The sequence below is a fragment of the Cynocephalus volans genome, chromosome 1 (genome assembly GCF_027409185.1).
Source record: "Cynocephalus volans isolate mCynVol1 chromosome 1, mCynVol1.pri, whole genome shotgun sequence".
Classification (NCBI taxonomy): Eukaryota; Metazoa; Chordata; class Mammalia; order Dermoptera; family Cynocephalidae; genus Cynocephalus; species Cynocephalus volans.
In genome coordinates this window covers 31,881,386-31,901,533 of record NC_084460.1, presented here as the reverse complement: position 1 = coordinate 31,901,533, position 20,148 = coordinate 31,881,386, and the positions used below count along the sequence as shown (strand labels likewise).

At 48.1% G+C, this 20,148-nt stretch overlaps 1 protein-coding gene across 8 annotated transcripts in view; it reads right to left on the bottom strand.

Annotated features, from left to right (window-relative positions):
- The window catches only part of EPB41L1 (erythrocyte membrane protein band 4.1 like 1), a 121,324-nt gene that overhangs the window by 82,404 nt on the left and 18,772 nt on the right, over nucleotides 1–20,148 (bottom strand). The window contains exon 1 of one of the 8 annotated variants that reach the window (XM_063094257.1): nucleotides 11,113–11,191. The exons of 6 other annotated variants lie outside the window; for them this stretch is intronic. The gene's annotated coding sequence lies outside the window, so the exon portion shown is untranslated. Of the gene's footprint in view, nucleotides 1–4,049; nucleotides 4,122–11,112; nucleotides 11,192–20,148 lie in introns of those variants that run through there. One more of the 8 variants, XM_063094296.1, reaches the window with a different exon arrangement.

Below are 20,148 nucleotides of genomic sequence, written 5' to 3'. Positions count from 1 at the left end.
GAAGGAGTGATCCAAAGAGAGACACACACTTCACACACACACCCTTCCAAAGCTGTGAAGCCCAAATGGAGGAAATTTTCCACAGGGATTTATATTTCCAGGGTGCTCAAGGCCCTGCCCTTTACCCTCAATTCTGCCTGTACCGAGGGACAGTTCTGGTAATCACTGAAGAACAGGCTTGTGGAAGAACCTGCCTCACCCCTCTTTCCCTTCAAGGGAACAAGAAAGGATCAAAGGCCAGATATGAAGGAAGTCTACCTTTAAAACAACAGGCAGAAGAGCAGCATGTGCAAAGGCCCTGTGCTATGAACTGTGTGTGGGAGCCCTCTAGGATGGCAGGAGCTCCAGGGATGGAGGAAAGCATGGCTCAGGTATGTAGGACAAGGCAGAGGGGAAAAGGATAAAAAGCCCTTATTGACCTCCTACCAAATGCTGGACTGTCCCACTGTCCCATCATTTCAGGAATCTTTAAAATAATCCTAACAGGCAGGTATTATTATATCCATTTTGTGGAGAAAGAAATTAAAATTCAGATAGATGGAGTAACTCACCCAAGGAAACATGGATGGTAAGCAGAATGGGGATTCAAAAAAGCGGACTCTTGACCTCTTGCTTATTGCTCAGCCCACATGTTATCAGTACCTAAGGCCAAGGAGACTGTGGAGTCAGAATCCCAAATCCCACTCTATCTCTCACTAGCTGTGTGATCTGGAGAAAATTACTTAGATTTCTAAGTTTCAGAGTGGGAATGGCCATAACACCTACCTCATATGGCTTTAAGAGAATTAAATGTAAGACTGTAAGGAAAGTGCATTGCGGGTAGTAATGCTAGAAAACACGAAGTAGCTTTTATTATTCATTATGCTTAGGCCTCTAGGTACCTTCCACAGACCCCCACAGACAGACTTGACACATTGCTTGTGCCTTACTGGTCCAATACAGTCTTTGGAGCAAGGCAGATGCCAGACCTAAACACCTGAGAGAGCTAAGAGCCCAGATTGGGCAGTAGCCTTGCAGGAGCAGCAGGAATTGACTGGAAATGACTTCCTCCACTCTCTGTTCGTTCACAGCTCCATGGCTGGGGTAAGCTATTTTGCAGATGCTCCATGGAACACAGTCTAAGCAGCCTGTGTTTTCATGGGGGTGAACATAATAGGAAAACCAGGGCTGCCAACTCACTACCCACTGGCCTCCACGGTAAGCTGACCCCCTGCCCCAGAGCACCTCCTGGGACCGGGTGACTTAGACTCAGCACATCAAGAAGTCCTTCAGAAACTATCTTAATCCCTCCCCTCATATAGATGGGAACACTGAGGCCTAGAGATAATGGGAACCTGCTTAAGTTCACACTGAGCCAGCAGCAAAGCTAGAACACAACCTTGCATCACCCAACTCCCTGGTCTTTGTAGTTTCCAATTTATGTCGCCATCCCTATTTTTTGTTGTATCAAGTTTAAGTTTATATATTCAAATTTCAAAAGTTTAGTCATCCCCTATAAGCCTACTTCTGGGAGGTAGCCTATAGAAAGGGCAAGAAATTTGGGAAAAGACAGTCCTGGGTTCAAATCCCAACCCCATCACTTCCTAGTTGAGTGGCCTTTCATTTATTTCTATAGGAGAGGAAGACAATCTCTATAGGAGAGGAGAGGCCACAATCCTAGCTCTGCCACTCAACGAGGAAGTCACTTTATCAATCAGTACTTCAGTTCTCTCTTCTGTAAAGACTGCCTCAATTAATCATTTGAGTACAGAACGAGAGAAATAAAGTCTTCCCTCGGTATCCATTGGGGATTAGTTCCAGAAGCTTCTCGGATACCTAAATCCACGGATGCTCAAGTCCCTAACATAAAATGGCATAGTATTTGCATATAACCTATGCACATCTTCCCATATACTTTAAACCATCTCTAGATTACTTATAATACCTAACACAATGTAAATGCTATGTAAATAGTTGTTATACCATATTAAGGGAGTAATGATAAGAAAAAAAGTCTGTACATGTTCAGTACAGATGCAATTTAAAAAAAAAAAAATTTAATCTGTGGTTGGTTGGACCATGGATGTGAAATCCACAGATATGGAGGGCCAACCGTATAAATAAAGAAGCTGTTACAATGCTTACAATGGAGTAAGCATTCAATAAATGATAGCTATTGTTACTGCTACTATCTTTAATGCTGTGATTGGGGTACGTTTTCAGCAGGTAGAAAGAAGTTACCTCAGTCTCAAACTCTAGCTCTTGGTTCCCCTCATGGAATCACGGAATGTAAAAGCTGGCAAGGTCCCCATTTTACAAACAACAGATTTGAGACCTAAAGAGAAATGACTTGTTCAAGGTCATAGAGCCAGTTAATGAGAAAGCTGAACTAGAACCCAGATCTCTTGACTTTTACTGACTTAATTCCATAAGCACAAGCTCTTACTCTCCAAGTAGCCGTGTTTGTGTGTGGATTTGGGGGAAAAGGAGAGTGGACTTTCAGGCCCCAAATACCAAAGCTGGCCTCAGCCAGAATGGAACTGGAACAATCTTGCCCTCATGGGGTCCAGGCCAGAAACAGGGAGGGGCTCTTTTGGCAGACCAGGCTAGCTGGGCCAGCAGCCAGAGTGGCGCCGTAGGCACAGTCGGGCCCTCTCACCAGCTACATAATAAAGTAATTACATAATTAGGGATAAACTTAGTCACTTGTGTAATTATTTTCCTTAGAACAAGAGCAGAAAAGGCCTTTTTAAAAGAGTTGTTCCTTGGCCACCCCCAAGAGTATTCATGCAGAGACGCAGATGAGTGCACACATACATAAACACACATACACACACAACGCTGCTGTACAGAAAGGGCACTTGGCTTCCTGTGGCAGTGCGTCACAGTGGGTCCCACACCTACAGGTCCTAATGCTGAAGGCCAGGGGTTATGTTCTCTAGTGTTTGTTTCATTGAACACCTTTGTCACACTGTCACATACACTGCCTCCCCTCGGAGTTACCCCATCGTGGAGAATTTGGTGGAACAGTCTCTCATGCCCCTGCCCAACCACAGCATATTCGTCCTGCATTCCCTGAGCCCTCCCTCCACCTTGGAGGCTGGTGGTGCAACTGAAACAGGATTTGGGGGTCCACTAATCCAGAGAGACCCGTGGTATTGGCCACTGTGGTAGGCAGAATAATGGCCCCCCAAAGATATCCATGTCCTCATCTCCAGAATCTGTAAATATGTTACCTCTCACGGCAAAAAGGGACTTTGCACAAGTGATTAAGTGCAGGATTTTGAGATGGAGAGATGATCTGGGATTATCCGAGTGGGCCCAATGTAATCACAAGGGTCTTTATAAGTGAAAGAAGGAGGCAGGCGGGTAAGAGTCAGAAGACAATGTGATGACAGAAGCAGAGGCTGAAGGGCTATCATTGCTGGAAGAGAGCCATGAACCAAGGAATGTGGGTAGCTTGTAGAAGCCGGAAAAGGCAAGGTACAAATTCTCTTCCAGCAGCCCTGCCAACACCTTGATTTTAGACCCATAAAGCCCACTTTCAGATTTCTGAGCTCCAGAACTGTAGGATAATAAATCTGTATTGTTTTAAGCCCCTTAGTGTGTAGTAATTTGTTAGGGCAGCATTAGGAAACTAACACAGCCACCTCAGGAGGGATCCTTGGAGCCCATCTTTCCCTCCAGATCGATGTCCACGAGAAACTCCCTCCTCAAGGGACAGCCAGGGAGACTCTTTGGGGCCAGATGTCCCCTGAATATACTTCTGGGTAAGAGGTCTGGCTTGGCAGCCCAAGCTCTACCCCAAAGATACCATTGAGGGTATGTTCCAGAAAAGGGGGATGGCCCTTGGAGGAAAGGGAAAGACCCCACCTTATAGCTCCCACACTATCCCCAGGGGTAGCCTGGCATCAGGGAAAGATACCACCTAGAGAGCAAGAAGCATGGATTCTGGTTTCAGCTCTACCAGGTGGTCACAGAACAGGCCCCTCCTCTCTCTGGGCTTCACCACTGTCATCACGGCTCACCATGTATTGAGTGCTGGGATCAAGTGCTAGCTGTGTACTTACAAGCTTCACATGGATAGAAGGCCTCCTGAGGACCCTGTGAGGTGACTCACTCTCTGATGCCCAATTTGCAGCTGAGGAAACAGATTCAAAGAGGTTAACAGAGGAGCCTGGTTTGAACCCAGGCAGCCTGACTCTACAGCCCTATCCTGCCTGCCACCTTACAATGAATGACGGGGCAGTACATGGGATGATCCAGAACAGCCCCTGCATACAAGGAATGGGCTCTTCAGACCTGAGAGAAATCAAAACAGTCCCTGCCCATTCATTCAGAACACTGGAGAAACCATATAGCACTGGCACAGTACTTTGGCAAGATTTACGGGGCACCTGCAAGGCAACCACAGCCTTTGACCCAGAATTCCCCTACTGGAACCTCATCCCATGAGCCACCATCTGAAATACAGAAGAAGCATTTTATGCAATGTTCATTGCAGTGTTATTCATAACAGCACAAACTGGAAACAACCTGAATGCCCATCAACAGGAAAAGGCACGAGTCAGTCATGTATTTAGTGGAATCCTCTAACAACACAGAAGGCGGCTTCCAGTACATCATAACGTGAAGAACATAGGACAGCTCTGAAGGTGCACTAGGGACGATTATGGCTATGCAAGAAAAGAGCAAAGGAAAGAAGGTTGGAAGGAAACACGCCAAGCTCCCAGTGATACTCAGGAGTCATTTTTTTCCTCCTTTTGTTTTCCAAAATCTCTGTGCCATGTTATTACTCTTGTAATTAAATATATATATATATATATAAATATATATAATTAAAATAACAATAATAACTGCAATGAAGCCCTAAGGAACACACACAGTGAGCAGTCCAGGAGAGGAGGAGGAACAGGCAAAGGATAGCAAGCCAGAGAAGTAGTGGGAAATCCAGAAGGAAGGGTGGGGTGTCCTGGAGACCGTGTCCTGGAGACTAAGGAAAGAGAGGGCTTCAGAGGAGTGTTGAGCCTTGGGTCTGGGTGGCCCAGAAGCCACTGGTGACCGGACACTTGTTCCTATGCCCACCAACTGCATTCACAATGCAAATCAGGTGCCAAGAAGGATCTAATGACCGACCCCTGCACATTCCCCACTGAGGAGTCTGAAAGAGTGTCTCTACTATGACCAGTGTCCCTAGGAGCAGCATTTACAATTCAAAGCAGGCACCCAGGAGAAGCACTAAGGCACCACACCCACAACCATCCACACCCAGCCCAGCCCAAGCAAAACAGAGGAGGCCTCAGGCAGAAGGGCCTGGTTGGGATTTCCCAGTGTCTTCAGGATAGGACTCCCTTGGTCCATCACCATTCACCAGTTCTACCACCTGTGCTTCCATGGGGACACATATGCCACACACACACAAACACACACACGTGTGCTTTCATGTGCGCACGCACACAGGCATGCACACACGCACTCACTCCACGGGCCCATCTTGAGCCTCTTTGAGCCATGTCCCTTAGATTCTGAGCCTCCTTCACGTCAGCTACACAGCATGCCCAGAGTCACATCCCCAATGACACATATTCACCCACCCCCCACATACCCGCCAGCCTTCTTTTATCTCCTGCTCTTCCTCCCTCTCTCTGCCCACCTCATCACAGACCCCCGGTGAACCTGAGCAAAGGAGGGAAGTCCCCCAGAAATTCATGTCTGACTTCAATGTCCCATCCCTGCCTCCCACCACACCCATAACATACAGTGACCAAGTCCAGGCTGTTGATTCTAGAGCCCAGAGGTGGAGGGAGGGTGGGTCAAAGAGTTAAAAGCTAAACCAAGCTCTGAAGGCCAATGACCTAAGAAGCCGCCTCTGACCCTCAATCTGGTGAGTCAACAAGAAAGCAGAGCTGAGTAATTACCAGATGTCCTCCATTACACCCCATTCTAAGGAAGCTGACATTGCTCACTGCAGCCCACAGCCCAAATGTATGGGTCATGCTCCAGGTTAGTCTGCAGTAATGAGCTTCGCTGGGCCAAGACAGGGCCAGTACGTATTAGGCTGCCCTCTTTCCTGCCAGTGAGTTCAGTCTCATTACTTTGCTCCATTTTCAGCTCATCTGAAAAATCCTCATTTGAGGTCCCTGGAGAATCTTAAAAGTGTTATTCAAACATTAGCTCTGACACACGACTTCCCCCACTCAGACATCATCCACCCAAGGCAACACTTTTTTCTCTCTGTTTTTTGGCACTGCCAGGAATGAGCTGCATCTAAAGCCAGGCAGGTAGCACCACAGGTCTTGCAGCCTTAGGCCACTCCTCAATCTGGACTTTCCCCATCTCCCTGCCTTTTCTAGGAGAAAGAGCAGAGAAGGGGATTTGGTGCCTCCTGTATGGCAGGCGTGTCATCTCACTCAACCTTGGCAACAACCCCCTGAGATAACATTATTCCTATGTCATAGATGTGGAAACTGCAGCTGAACCACCCTCTCAAGGTCACCTAGCCAGCATGCAGTCAAGTTAGGCCTAGAATCCAGGACTGCTGAGTTCCAGGGCTCTTCTAACTGCCTCCTCCCATCCCAGCATGCTCTGCTCTGCACATAGCCCAGCCCAACCCTCTAGCAGGAAAGGGGCACAATTCATTACTCCTCCAGGTGGAAGGGATGAGGACAAGAGAGGCTGCAGGATTTGGGGCTTCTAGGAGAGGCTTCAGAGAGCACAACTTTCCTAGGGAAAAAACAAAACAATACTAAAAGCTGGTTGCAACCCCCATCCTGACCTGTATCTTACAAGGAAACCTAGAAGAAAGAACAAAATCCTAGAAGAGAGAAAAGCCTTGCAAGAGGCTAGATGAGAGCTATGGAAGGTCAGAGAGAAGAGGATTTGGGATGTGTGATCAGGGAAGTCAGAGCTTGAAGGACCAGAGAGATTAGCCCAATCACTTCATTGTTACAGGCAGAGAAACTGAAGCCCTGGGAGAAGTCTGTGGCTATGTCAGGATTAGAATGCAGATCCCGACTCTTAGGTTAGCTTTCCTGGACATAGAAGAATGAAGGGCCTGGATCCGATGCTGCCTGGAATAAATGAATGAGTGAATGAACAGAGACCCACCAACTCTAGAGCTGAGAGGGTGGAACACAGACACTTCTGAGGGTCCATGAGGACCTCAGCCTCGCTCTAGTCTCTCATCCCATGGAGGGTGTAGGCAGAAAGGAGGCCCTTCCATTCAGTAATGCTCAAGCTCCAGCAGGAGCCAATCAGGGGCCCGGAAAGAGGCAGAAACTTTGGTTCCCCCGGCAACACAGACAAAGGCATCCCCTCAGCAGTGCTATCAGCTGGAGTAGGAATGTGGACTGTGTTCAACCTCACCCAGACAGGACTTTCCTCTCCTCTTCTCATAAGGAGGGGAACCAATCTAATCCTTTTAGTTTTAGCCCCCAACCTCCAGTCATGCCTCTGGGTCCATCTCAGATTGGAGGGTGGGGTATGGATGAGTCTTGAGAATTGGAGGCTTAGGACAATAGTTGAGTCCTCTCTAGTCTGCTGAGGTCCACTGCCACAGGTGAATGCCCCTGAGATGGGCCATGGGCCTGTGCGGATGCTCATCACTTCACCCCAGACTCCTCTGCAGAGGCACTGCCAGCTGCAGCACCTTGGGAGAGCCTGTAGCTGGAGTGAGGCAGCTGGGCCCAGGCCCAGCTCTGACAGTCATTCACAATTGGACCTGAGCAAGTTTCATCCCCTTTCTCTTGGGGCCTCATTTCCCCTATCTGCAAGGGAAATTAAACTAGAAGACCTAAGACCTATTCTCTGGAAAAATAGCACTCAGTCCACACTCATCAGGAAAATAATGGGGAGAGGGAATGGGCAGGATTACCTTACACCACTTTTGAAAAATTGCCTAGCCCTGCTCCAGAGCTTTGGAATACACAAAACATTCCACTAACTGGGATTGCTTCTTTGAGCACACTTTGAAGAAAATCACAAGAAAACTGATGGACTTTGAAAAACAGCTTCCAAATAAAATCCCCAGCTTTGTCACCTGCAGGCCAAGCCGCCACCCCCTTGCCCAGTCTCTAGGAGGTATGCACAGAGTCCCCACGGAGGGTCCTCCTCATCAGTGGGGGGGAGTCAATCACTCAGAGATTTTAGAAAGGTTTTCCACACCGAGAGTTGGGGGATAAAGAGAGGTTTCTCAGGAAGCTCCTCAATTCCCAGAAAAGTCAGACTGTTGACATCAAAACCCACACGCATCGTCCCTGATTTCAGTTCTATAATCTAATCCCTTCAGCCACCCATTGAGGATGCAGCTCCTTTCTTCCCCCTCCCCTCCCCCACTCATCAGGCCCCAGGCTCTGTCCACTCTCCCAGTGCTCACTCTGACCTGTTTCCTCTTCTCCACTTCCTCGTGTCTGACTTTAGGCCCATAACTTCTCGCTAGGCCACACCAACAGGCTGCCCATTGGTCTCCCAGCCTCCAGCCTTGCCCTTGCAACCCATCCTCCCACTCCTAGAAACCCGATCACATCATTCCCAATCTAACACCCTACAGTGTCTTCATCACCCTCCAGATAAAGTCCCAGGATCTGGGTCCACCTGCTGCTCTACTTTCCTTCTTGCCATTCCCAACCCACACAGCAAACTCCTGCCACTCCAAAGCACCCTCCTGTTTCATGCCTCTGCGCTTTTGTCTATGCACTTGTGGTTCTCTCTACCTGGAACCCTTCTGAACCCCCCACTGCAGAATGAAAGGTTACAGCTCACCATTATGGAGTACTCCGTTATGTGCCAGGCCCTCTGCTAAGCCCTTTGCGTGTCCTACCTCATTTATCCTCACCTAGACGCTATGAGGCAGGTACTAATTGCAGCCTGTTTACACATGAAGAAAGAGAATCAAGATGTGAAAGAACCTGGTAGAAGTCACATGGTTGATATCATGGATTGAATTTTGTCCCCCCAAAGTTTAATGTGTTGGAGGCTTGGTCCCCACTGTGACAGTGTTAAGAGGGTGGGAAATCCTACTATGGTAATTAAAGGGTGGGGCCTTGAAGAGGTGATTAGATTTCAGGACCATGAGGCAGTGAATGGATTAATAATGGTGGCCAGGTTCTGAGGGCTTTAAAAGGGGAGCATGAACAGTCAGTCCCTCTCTCTGCTCTGCCATTTTCTACCATGTGAGACCCCTGCATTGCTGTCACCACCACCAAGGCCCTCACCAGATGTGTTCCCTGGACTTTGGATTTCCCAGCCTCAGAAACAGTAAGTAATAAATTTTGTTTTCTTTATAGGTCACCCAGTTCCATATATTTTGTTATAAGCAACAGAAACAGACTAATACACTTGATAAGAGGAGGGGTCCAAATATAAATCCAAGCACTTGACTCTTAGGTCACCCATATCCTCAGATCCCAGGAATAGTGCAGTAGCCATGTGGGATCAGAAAACACAGCACACTCCCAGCTCCCTCCTTCTGGTCCTGTGGGAATAGCCCATCTCAGAGAATGACACCAGTGAGGGCACAGACTTCCTCTCTGGGTTTGCCCCCCACCCTGTCCCGCCACCATACATGGCCCCCTGAGTACACAAAGAGGCTGAGCCCACACTCAGAAGTAGAGCTTTATAGTTATATTAATGGCCCAGCAATGGCTTCCAGCCACTGTCTTTCAGGAAGTCTAAACTCCTTGGCTGAGCATCAGGAACTGCCAGGATCTGGCACCAGCTCATCTTCTTAACCTTAAGTGCCCACTGCATCCCCTACCCCCCACGCATGCATGCTCTAGCCACAATAAGTTGGGGGGCATTTACCATCCCTGCCATGTGGGTTCTCACTAAAAGCCACCATTTACTGTGCACCTACTAAGAGCCATGCCCTAAACCAGGCACTCACCCAGAACTCTCATTTCCTTACAACTCATTCATTCACTCATCCAACAAATGCTTACTTACTGTGTAAATAACTACTGAATACCTACTGTGTGCCATGCTATGTGGAGTAAAGGATGAACATGTCATTAAAAAATATATACAAATAGCTATGAATTGTGATAAGCATTATGAAGGAATCAAGAGACGGAGGTAGAAAGCAGGGCAAGGTGGGGAGGGGGGAGGCCTAATTAGCTGAGACATGAAGGATAAGAAGGAGTCGAGACTGCAAAGAGCCAGAGAAAGAATTCTAAGCAGAGGGAACATGTGTAAAGGTCCTAAGGTGGGAAATAATTTGTTAAATGAACAAAGAGAAGACTTCTGTGGCTAAAGTAAATGATCAATGGAGAGATACACAGCTGGAGAAGGGGAGGCAGGAACCAGCTCATTCAGGACTTTCAGGTCATAGTAAGAAGTTTAGGTTTCATTCTAAGAGCAGAGCAAAGACACTGAGGACATGGTCAAATTTGTGTTTTACAAGGATCACTCGGGCTGCCGCTTAGAAAGGAGACTTGAGACCACAGATCATGTATGTAATGTATGCAAACTAACTGGCATTGGGCTGGCCTCTTAGCTCACTTGGGAGAGCATGGTGCTGATAACACCAAGGTTTGGATCCCCATACCGGCCAGCCACAAAAAAAAAAAAAAAGTAACTGGCAATAGCACTGGCACACAGGTGCTCAGCAAATGTTAATACCCTGTTCCTTTTTTGCTTCTCTCTCTACCCCCATCCCAGGCCGGGAGTGCCCTCTCTATCTAATTCACATTCTTTCTTCTGATCTGTACCTTGTCAGAACTTCAATTTTCTGAGGGTGTGCTATCTGTATGCTCTTCCCCATTAGACAGGGAAACTGTGGTCCAGCGAACTATTTGCCCAGTGTCACACAGGGGGCTGCAGCAGTGCTGGAACTTTCCTGACTTCTCCCCTTCCCCTGAAGTAGACCCTGGGTTGATCCGAAGGTCAGGAGGAAGAGGAGGCAGCAAGTGCTGGGGATTTTCCCCTGGGTTCCCCTTCTCTACCTCCCCTCAGCCCCCATCACAGAGCTGCTCAGAAAGCCTGGTTCTCAGTATGTTATGTGCTCAGGGTAAGTGGGGTGGGGGAGGGGGCCTAGGGAAGGCCCCACCTCTAGGTATACTCTCCTTCTGCTTGAGTCAGATAAGGGCAAGCCAGACTATAGAAAGAAAACATTTCCCATGGAGACTGGATACTTACTAGGATGTTAGCTGATCCTATCAACATCCCCAGGAAGCAAGCAAGGGTCATGGCACTCATTTTACCCATCTGGAACCTGAGGCAGTCTGGGATGGAGAGAAAATGGCAGAGCTCTAACTAGAGTCCTAGAATGTGGCTATTTGAGGATCACTAAGCCCAAAGCCCCAGTGTACAGATGAGGAAACAGGTCCAAAAAGGGAAAAGGACTTGCCATGGTCACATACCAAGGGGCTGCCCAGTTAGCTCAGTTGGTAGATTGTGGTGCTGATAACACCGAGGTCAAGGGTTTGGATCCCCCTACCAGCCAGCCGCAAAAAAAAAAAAAGGGAGCTATGGTCATATACCAAGTAAGCATGATGTACAAGTAAGCGGTGGTGCCAGGATTAGAAGTCTGTGTGGCTTCTGCTTTCCAGCTCCCCAGGCAGCCTCCCTTGAGAATGGTGGAAAAGGCGGCAGAGGTGAAGCTAGAATTTGGGGGCAGGGGACAAGGACAGGGCAGCTCTGCCTCCTCAGGCCTGCCCCACCCAGCCCCCAGCCATGGCAGTGCTCATGGGTGTGGTGAAACCTGCCGAACCAGTCCCCGTGCCAGGGCCAAGGGACAGAGGCCAGAGCTGCAGGGCGTGGGTGAGGCTGCAAACACCCAGAGCCAGGGGCCAGGGATGACAGAGAGGCTCCTGCTCAGCCTGCCAGCCTGGGCCACATAGGCACTGCCGGGGGATAGGATGGGTGCTCAATGCTGAGCTCATAGCTGAGCCATTCCATCACTGGGAATCAGGCACAGCAGGACTCACCAGGCCTCCTGTCCCCACAAGAGCCTGCCCTCCTCCACTTCCCCTCCTGCTCTGGATACTCAACCTGTTGGCTGTCTGTGTCACTTGGGCAGGAGACCCAGGAACTTATCTGAGATACATAAAGGAGACAGAGAAAGGTGACAAACTGACAGAGAGACACTCCTCCCCTCCCCACCATAGCACCAGGATGAAGTCACGCCACCTTGCGCAGGGCCAGGAATACATGCGCCACCCTTTACCCTCCCCCACTTCAGTGAGCAAGGCCCAGGAAACAGCTGAGCACACAGAACACACTTGTTGGGGAAGGGGTCAGGAGATCTAGGTTCTAACACAGCTCCAGGACACTTGGCATAGACTTGGGGAAATCTGCCCTTCTCAGGCTTCAGTTTCACCACCCTTCCTGTGATGGGGCTAGGTCAACTACACAGTCTCAGGGTGCCCTGAAGGACTGCTCTCACCCCCACTCCTCCCCACCTCCTGCCTGAAGGAAAGCATGAGGACTCACCAGAGTGCAGGGTCACTGCTGGACATGCCTGGCTTCTGTATCCAGGGGATGCCTTTCTGGAACCTGTTCTATCAGCTCTAGTGCCAGCTGGAGAAACCAGCAGGAGGCCCCTAAGGCCAGAGTCTGGGGGAGCAGATGTGCTTACCCAACTTTGTCCTGGTGCTCAGGGCCCAGATGAGAAATCACTCCCCGGGCCTGCGAGACCCAGGAGCCAACCGCTAGGCAGGGAGGGACTTTGGCATCAGCCTGGGCTCCTGTGAGCACATGACACATGGGCCAGGTAAGTGCCCTACAAATGTCAGGGACTATTCAGGCAGGGACTGGCCTGATGTTACACAGCAAGGCCATGGCAGAGGTGGGACCACAGCCCAAGCCTGACCCCCAGCCCGGGGCTCTCAGCACATGCCACCTCCAATAGCAGAGGCATTTTTCCACATTCAAAATCATTCATCCCACAGAGAGACCAAAAGACACCTTCCTTATTACTCCTTGGGAATTGTCAAAGGATGGTATGAAGTTCAATAGCGATCAAGCATTGTCTTAGCCCATTTGGGCTGCTATAACAAAATAACATAAACTGGATGGCTTATTAAAAACAACAGAAATTTATTTCTCACAGTTCTGGAGGCTGGGAAATTCAAAATCAAAGCACCAGCAGATTTGGTGAGGGCTTGGTTTCTGATTCATAGATGGCACCTTCCAGTTGTCCTCACATGGTAGAAGGGATGAACTAGCTCTCTGGAATCTCTTTTATAAGGGCACTCAACCCATCCATAAGAGGGGAGCCTCCATAACCTAGTCATCTCCCAAAGGCCCCATCTCCTAATGCCATCAACTTGGGGGTTAGGATTTCAACACATGAATTTTGGGGGACACAAACATTCAGACCATAGCATATGTCTACATGCTGTGTTTGCCTCTATCCCCACACATGGGACAGTGCCTCGTCTATGGTAGGCACTCAATGATAATTTGTTCACTAAATCAAGACTCAATGGAGGAGCAACTAAAGGGAAAATCCATTTTTGGAGTAGGAAACAGAAGAGAAAGAAAAAATACGAATCTTGCTGTTCAGGACTCAGGATCCAGCCAGGATATATTGTAACACCAGGGATACTTGGCCTAGACCATCAGAAACCCTAGGCCCAAAATAAAAAATAAGAAAAACAAGAAGGCAAAAAAAATAAATAAATAAATAAATATTTTTAAAAATAAGAAAAAAAAAATTGTGGGCCCAAAGGTGAGAGACAGATTGCCCCTAATCACACTGAATATATGGCTTTCAAGGCCTACATGTGTTTCTGTGACTTGGCAAGGTCACCAGATCAGTCACTCTGTGCTCACTCATTCTCCAAAGTTTACAGAGTGAAAATCAGGGTAACGGTAACGATTGTCCCTAACTTCCCTGTTAATTCTGCCAGAAACAGCGGATGATCCCTATAGCACCTCTGGCCAGGAGCTGACCTCCCAAATCATGAAGACCTGAGCTGAAATTGTGGACAAGCCAGCGGGATTCTCTTAAGACTCATGACCACATTTATAAAATGGAGATGGTGACCTCCTTTCCCATCTCCCTTAAGGAGTACTCTGAAGGGCACATAAAGCGATTGATTGGAACATCTTTGTAAACTATCAAGTACCAAACCGATATGAAATTATTGATAACGGTGACATTGCCATTACTAGCCAGGCTGGCCCCCATCACATCCCAATCTCTAAATGCCAATTATCATCACCACCATGTTTTCAACAAGTCCTACCAGTTATCAAGCACTCGACTGTGTGCCAGGCACAGTGCTAAGCATATTGCCTGCATTCTCTCATTTGTGCTCTACAACCTCTGAAGTAAGAATTATTATTGCCTCCGTTGTTAGTTGATAAAACTAAGGCATAGGGAAATGAAGCATCTTGTTCAAATTCACACAGTAGGTGATGGAGTGGGGGTCTCACCCAGGTTTTTCTTACTTGGAGTTTAGGCTCTTTTCAGCTTCATTCCACTGCCAGGGGAGGAGCATATCGCCTTGTTGAGGTGATTCCCCATTTGCCAAAGCCTGACATAACCTTGAAGTGATGTGGTCACTTCCCTGACCACAGTAGTAACCTTCAAGATGAATAGAACTGGCTGATTTTGTTGTCCCTATTTTTTTTTTTTTTTAATTTAAAAAAGATGACTTTTGGTGTTGTATATTCTATGGGCTTGGACAAATGTTTAATGACATGTATTCGCTTTTATAGTGCTATATAGAGTAGTTTCACCCTAAAAATCCTCTGTGCTTTATCTCCCCCCAACCTCTGACAACCACTTATCTTTTTACTTTCTACATAGTTTGCCTCTTCCATAATGTCATATAGTTGGACATACATACAGTATGTAGATACTTTTTTTTTTTTTAAAGATGACCGGTAAGGTGATCTTAACCCTTGACTTGGTGTGGTCAGCACCACGCTCACCCAGTGAGCGAACCGGCCATCCGTATATGGGATCCGAACCCGGGGCCTTGGTGTTATTAGCACCGCACTCTCCCGAGTGAGCCACGGGCCGGCCCAGGATACTTTTTTTTTAAAAGATGACTGGTAAGGGGATCTTAACCCTTGACTTGGTGTTATCAGCACCGCACTCTCCCAAGTGAGCCACAGGCCGGACCCTTGTTGTCCCTATTTAATAAATGAGAAAACTGAGCTCTCAGGAAAACTTTGCAACCATGTGTCTCAACTCATTCATCACAGAATAGCAGGAATACAACGGACTGTAGAGAGTGGATCCAGAGGGGGAAACTGAGGCCGAGGAGGGAAAGGGACCTGCCCAGGTCATTCTTTCAGACTTTTCCTGAGACCTTCTCTACACCTGGTTCTTGGAACACACACACGAAGAAGGCAGTGTTGTTCATTGTAGTTTTATAATGCTGCCCCCTTCCACCGTGAATCTCCCCCCTTTGCGTCCAGGGCTAGCTTCAGCTGACAACTCAAGCCAATTATTTAACTAGTCTGGGTCTTTCCCCATGTATGAAATGAGATAAAGGTTAGTTTAACTTCCTGGGCAAGACCACTCAGGGTATGGCCCTGAGCTTCTTTTCAAACAAGCCCCACCATTCTCAGCCAGAGGTTTGTCCTATGCCCCAGTCCCAAGGCACCCTTGTGTAAACCTGATGGGAGCCTCCAGGACAGAGACCACCTTTGTACCTACGGAGAGATGAGAACACGAGGCTGATAGAGGGGAAATGACTTGCTCAAGATCACACACAAGCTGGCACAAGCTGGCAGGTGGCCAAGCTGGGACTTGACCCAACCCTCTGGGGTCAACAGCACTCCCCTTTGATCTTGCAGAATCACAGTTGGCATGACCTCAGGGTCCATTTCCACCCCACTTCCTTGAAGAAGACTTCTCTGACACCTCCAGACCTTCCTGTCTCTTATCTCTGATCTTGAGCAGGTTTGAGTTTTTTCCCCTTGATAATATTTTTGTCTATATGACTCCCTGATGACCAGTCGGAGAAAACTCTGTGGCCCAGCTAGATTGGGTGTTTCTTTCTTCCTTTGTGCTCTGCAGCCTGGTAGTTAAAGGATCAGCACAGCCTCTGGCATTGAATCCCAGCTCCACCAACACTTGGGCAAATTATGAGACCTTTCTGTGCCTCAGTTTCCTTACTGTCAGCTAGGAATAATACTATTACCTATCTCATAGGATGAGGATTAAATAAAATTAAGTGAGACAGACATAAATCACGACCATGCCTGGCATAAAGTAGGGGCTCAATAAATGGTCATCAGTTTTAATGGATGTTAGCTCCTATTAATAATGTTACGACTGCTTCTTACCTGTGACCAGTCCAAGGCCAGGACAGCAATTTCAGGAACTGACTCAAACTGAGGAGGGCGGTGAAGTAAGGACTAGCTTGGCCTAGGAGGCAAGACATCTGAGCTCGAATTCAGCTTTCCCAGGCCCACCGTGCAACCAGTGCAGAGAGTGCAGAGTAGGAAGCTGGGCAGGGAGGGTGGTCCTGAAGAGTGGGCTAAGATGGGCTTGCCCTGGATCATTGTCAGTGGGCAATTTGTCATTATCTCTCCCCCGCTCAAAATCTATCAGTGACTCCTCAAGCCCTTCTGAACCAAAGCCAGCCCTAACATCAGCACAGGATTCAAGGGCCTCCTGGACAGGCCCACAAACTCTTTATGTGGCCATGTTTCACCTCCTCACAGGCCCAGTCAGCTATCATTCTCCTGGTCAGTTGCCCTGCTCTCCCCAGACCTGGTCAAGGATCCTTCGGACATCCACAGGCCCTGCACTTCCATCCCCAGCACCAATCACATCATATTCTCAATGCTTGGCTTTTTATCTGAGTCTCCCTCTAGACCACTGGAGGAGAGAGAGAAGTCTCAACACATTGATATCACTATCCTAGCATCCGCAGTGGTAGCACAGCTTATAGAAGAGGTGCTGGGTCAAGGTTTGCTTAATGAGTCAATGGTTGGATGACATGGCATAAATATCTACTCCACCTCTATAAAACTCTAATTCAATGGCCCTGGAGGAGTCATTCAATCTTTCTAGGCCTCTGTTTCTTTATCCGTTAAATGGGGATCATTCTTGCCCTGCCTCATCCTCAAGGCTGCTGTGAGGATCAAACAGATGTGCTTTATAAAATGTTATAGTTGTTAATGATATTTATCCAACAAATATCTATTAAGCATCTACCATGTGTGAGGCATGCTCTAATGTGATCCCAGTTATTCTTTTTTTAAAAACGGAGATGTACTTTACATGCCATAAAATTTATCACTTTAATGTACACAATTCAATAGTTTTTGTTTGTTTGTTTGTTTTGTTTTTGTTTTTGTTTTTGTTTTTGTTTTATGGCAGCTGGCCCATATGGGGATTCAAACCCCTGACCTTGGTGTTACAACCAAGGTCAAGACAACATTGCACTCTAACCGACCAGTCAGCCCTGTCACCTCCCCCAATAATTTTTAATACATTTATAGAGTTGTGCAACCATCACCACTAATTCCAGAATCCCAGTTATTTTTAGCTAGTGCTGAGCTGCAACCCCTAGTGCTCCTTAGGAACCCAAGAACCCTTAGGTTCTTGTTTGGCCCAGATGCCACTTTTCTGGGAAAGCCCTGGGTGCCCTTGGAAGAATTTCTCTAGGGCAGAAGCTGAAGAAAATGTAAACACTTAGTACACACTATGTTCCCCTTGGTGAAACAGTTGTAGATTTTCCTGGGAAAAGGGCCCACCGCATTAGCCCAGCCCAAGCCTTTTCCTAATCTTGCCTCTCTAGCTGTCCTGAATGCAGTGATTGTGCTGACCTTGGCCTCAGTTTCCCCATCCACTCCCTGAGCAGCAGTCTGAAACTCATGCCTCCATTTCACAGAGGGATCTCCTCCCAACCAACAGCTAATTTTGTCCACCCTGTTGAAAGAAAAAGGCTGGCCTGTTATGTCAGCCAAGATAGGCAAGGACAGTAGTTTGGGGCTGAATTTGGGGAGCTCTCAAATACAGAACTTTATTCTGTAGGCCTTAGGAAGCCTGGGGAGGTCTGAACTGGGGAAATGACCCCCCACACACACACTTGGCTGGACTAGAAAGGGAATGAATCCTGGAGGTGGGGAGGAACTAAGAGGCCAACCCGCAGGGTGCCCCAATAGCTGTCAGCACTGGGCAATGGGAAGAAAGATCAGATTTCCTGGACACTGGTTTCTGTCTTCTAGCTCTGTCTGCCACTCATGGCCTTGAAGAAGTATCTTACCTCCTCTGAGCCTCAGTTTAACCCACCCAAAAAATGGGGATAATTATACCCTCCCTCCCTGCCTTACCTCTCAGTATTATGGGGAAAATCAGATGAGATGATGAATTGGAAAGCCCTTTACAGGAAAAATGTAAGAAACTTTGATTCTAGTCCTGGGGGGTGAGCCAGGAGATAAGTGCCATGGGGTTGAAGAATCCCCCAATGAAAGATTCTCTGCCTCTTTTCCTCTTATGGAAATGCTGGAATCCCTCCAAGAAGGACTGGAGAAATCCAGGGGATCCAGAGACAGTAGGAGACACAGAGGAATGCTGGACATCTGGGCCTTACCTGGGTAACATTCCTGAGGCCTGGGCCCCCCAAAAACAGCCCCTCTGGCTCTCAGGCAGTCAGCAAGCCAGGGGGAATATTCTGTTACCGTGTGGGGGAGAGGCTGGGAAGCAGTCAGGGAAGCAAGAGTCAGCATTTCAGAGCCACTCCTACAGGAGGAGGAATCGATGAACAAGAGCAGGGGAGGGAAAAGGCAGTTTTCCCCGTTGAGTCCCACACTTATATCCATTCTTTAGGGGACAATGACACAGCCACCTTTCTTGTGACAACTTCACTGTGGCATTTTCCTCCTCTGAACCTCAGCTTCTTCATCTGTAAAATGGAGTAATAAAGCCCCTGCCATGCTGAGTCCAGCCTAATAAATATGACTGCCATACTTGCATCCTTTGATACCAAGTGGGCTCTCCACAGTAATGTCATACCCTTTCACCAATTTTCCACCTAAGTTGTTTGGAGAAAAATCCAAAGGCACTTTAGAGACAGAACCTATGTCTACAGGGGCATTATCCGCCTTCTGACAAAGTGGATGAGATTAGCTGGGGGAGGGGGGTATGGGAGAAAGAAGCCCCTCTGTGAGTTAGAGCCAGGAGATTCAGCCCACTGTCCAGGGAGGGCATGGGGAACCCTCTCTCTCACCAAGGCTGCTAGAAACCATTCTGGTTCCTGGAGCTCTGTGCTGTTTGGAGGAAGGGCTGACCCCTGGGCAATAGACCAAAGGGGAGAACTTTTCTCTCCATTCTCCATCAGGAAGAGGGGAATGAAAAACTGACACCTGTTGCTGCCCTTATCCATCATCCCGATGGGGACTGCCCTCCTCACATCTAGGGAGGAAAGGAAGGAACTGAGTACCTGTGGTCTGCTGGAGAAGATCATACCTCTTCACATCTCTGAAGAGACTAGTATGGAAAGAGGAGGTACCTTCTGCGGGCCCTGAAAGCACATCTAGCCACAGCCCACCCCCCATTCCCCACGCCCACCCCCACCCCAGCCCTTTAGTCCGGCCAAATTTAACTACCCCTCCTTCTCCTTTCCATGCCTTTTTTCAGGCAGCTCCCTCCTCCTGGAGAGCACTCCCTGAATCAAACAACTTCCTTCAACCTAGATCAAATATTCCCTCTCCCCACCGCTTCCCTGATCCCTCTCCTCTGAACTTCAGGTGCACTTTTCCTGTCCCTCCCAATGGCATTTGCATGCTGCTATGTCACAGTCACAGCTGCACACGTTTATTCCCTTCTAAGGGAAACAGGTGACTGCAGTGGTTTCTAGCACAGGCTCTGGAGCTCCAGCAGACCTGAACTCCAACACCAGCTTTGAAGTTTCTTAGCCATGTGACTCAGGGTAAGGCATTTATCCCCTCCAAGCCTCAGTTTCTTCTGGAAAATGAGGGCAATAACAGTACTTACTCTATAGAGGTGTTGTCACAATTGAATGAGATAATGCACATAAAGTGTTCAGCATGGAACCTGGCACAAAGGCAGTAACATGACTTATTGGTTATGGAGAACTTTCAGGAAGATTCATGGATGACTTTTCTTTACATCTCCTGAAACCCCTAACACAGAGCTGGATGGATGAATTTGTATAGAGGCAGATCCGTGCACAGCATAAGAAAGCTCTTTCCTATAGGCAGAGCAGTGCAACCTGGACCCGGGCTGCCTCTGCAGGT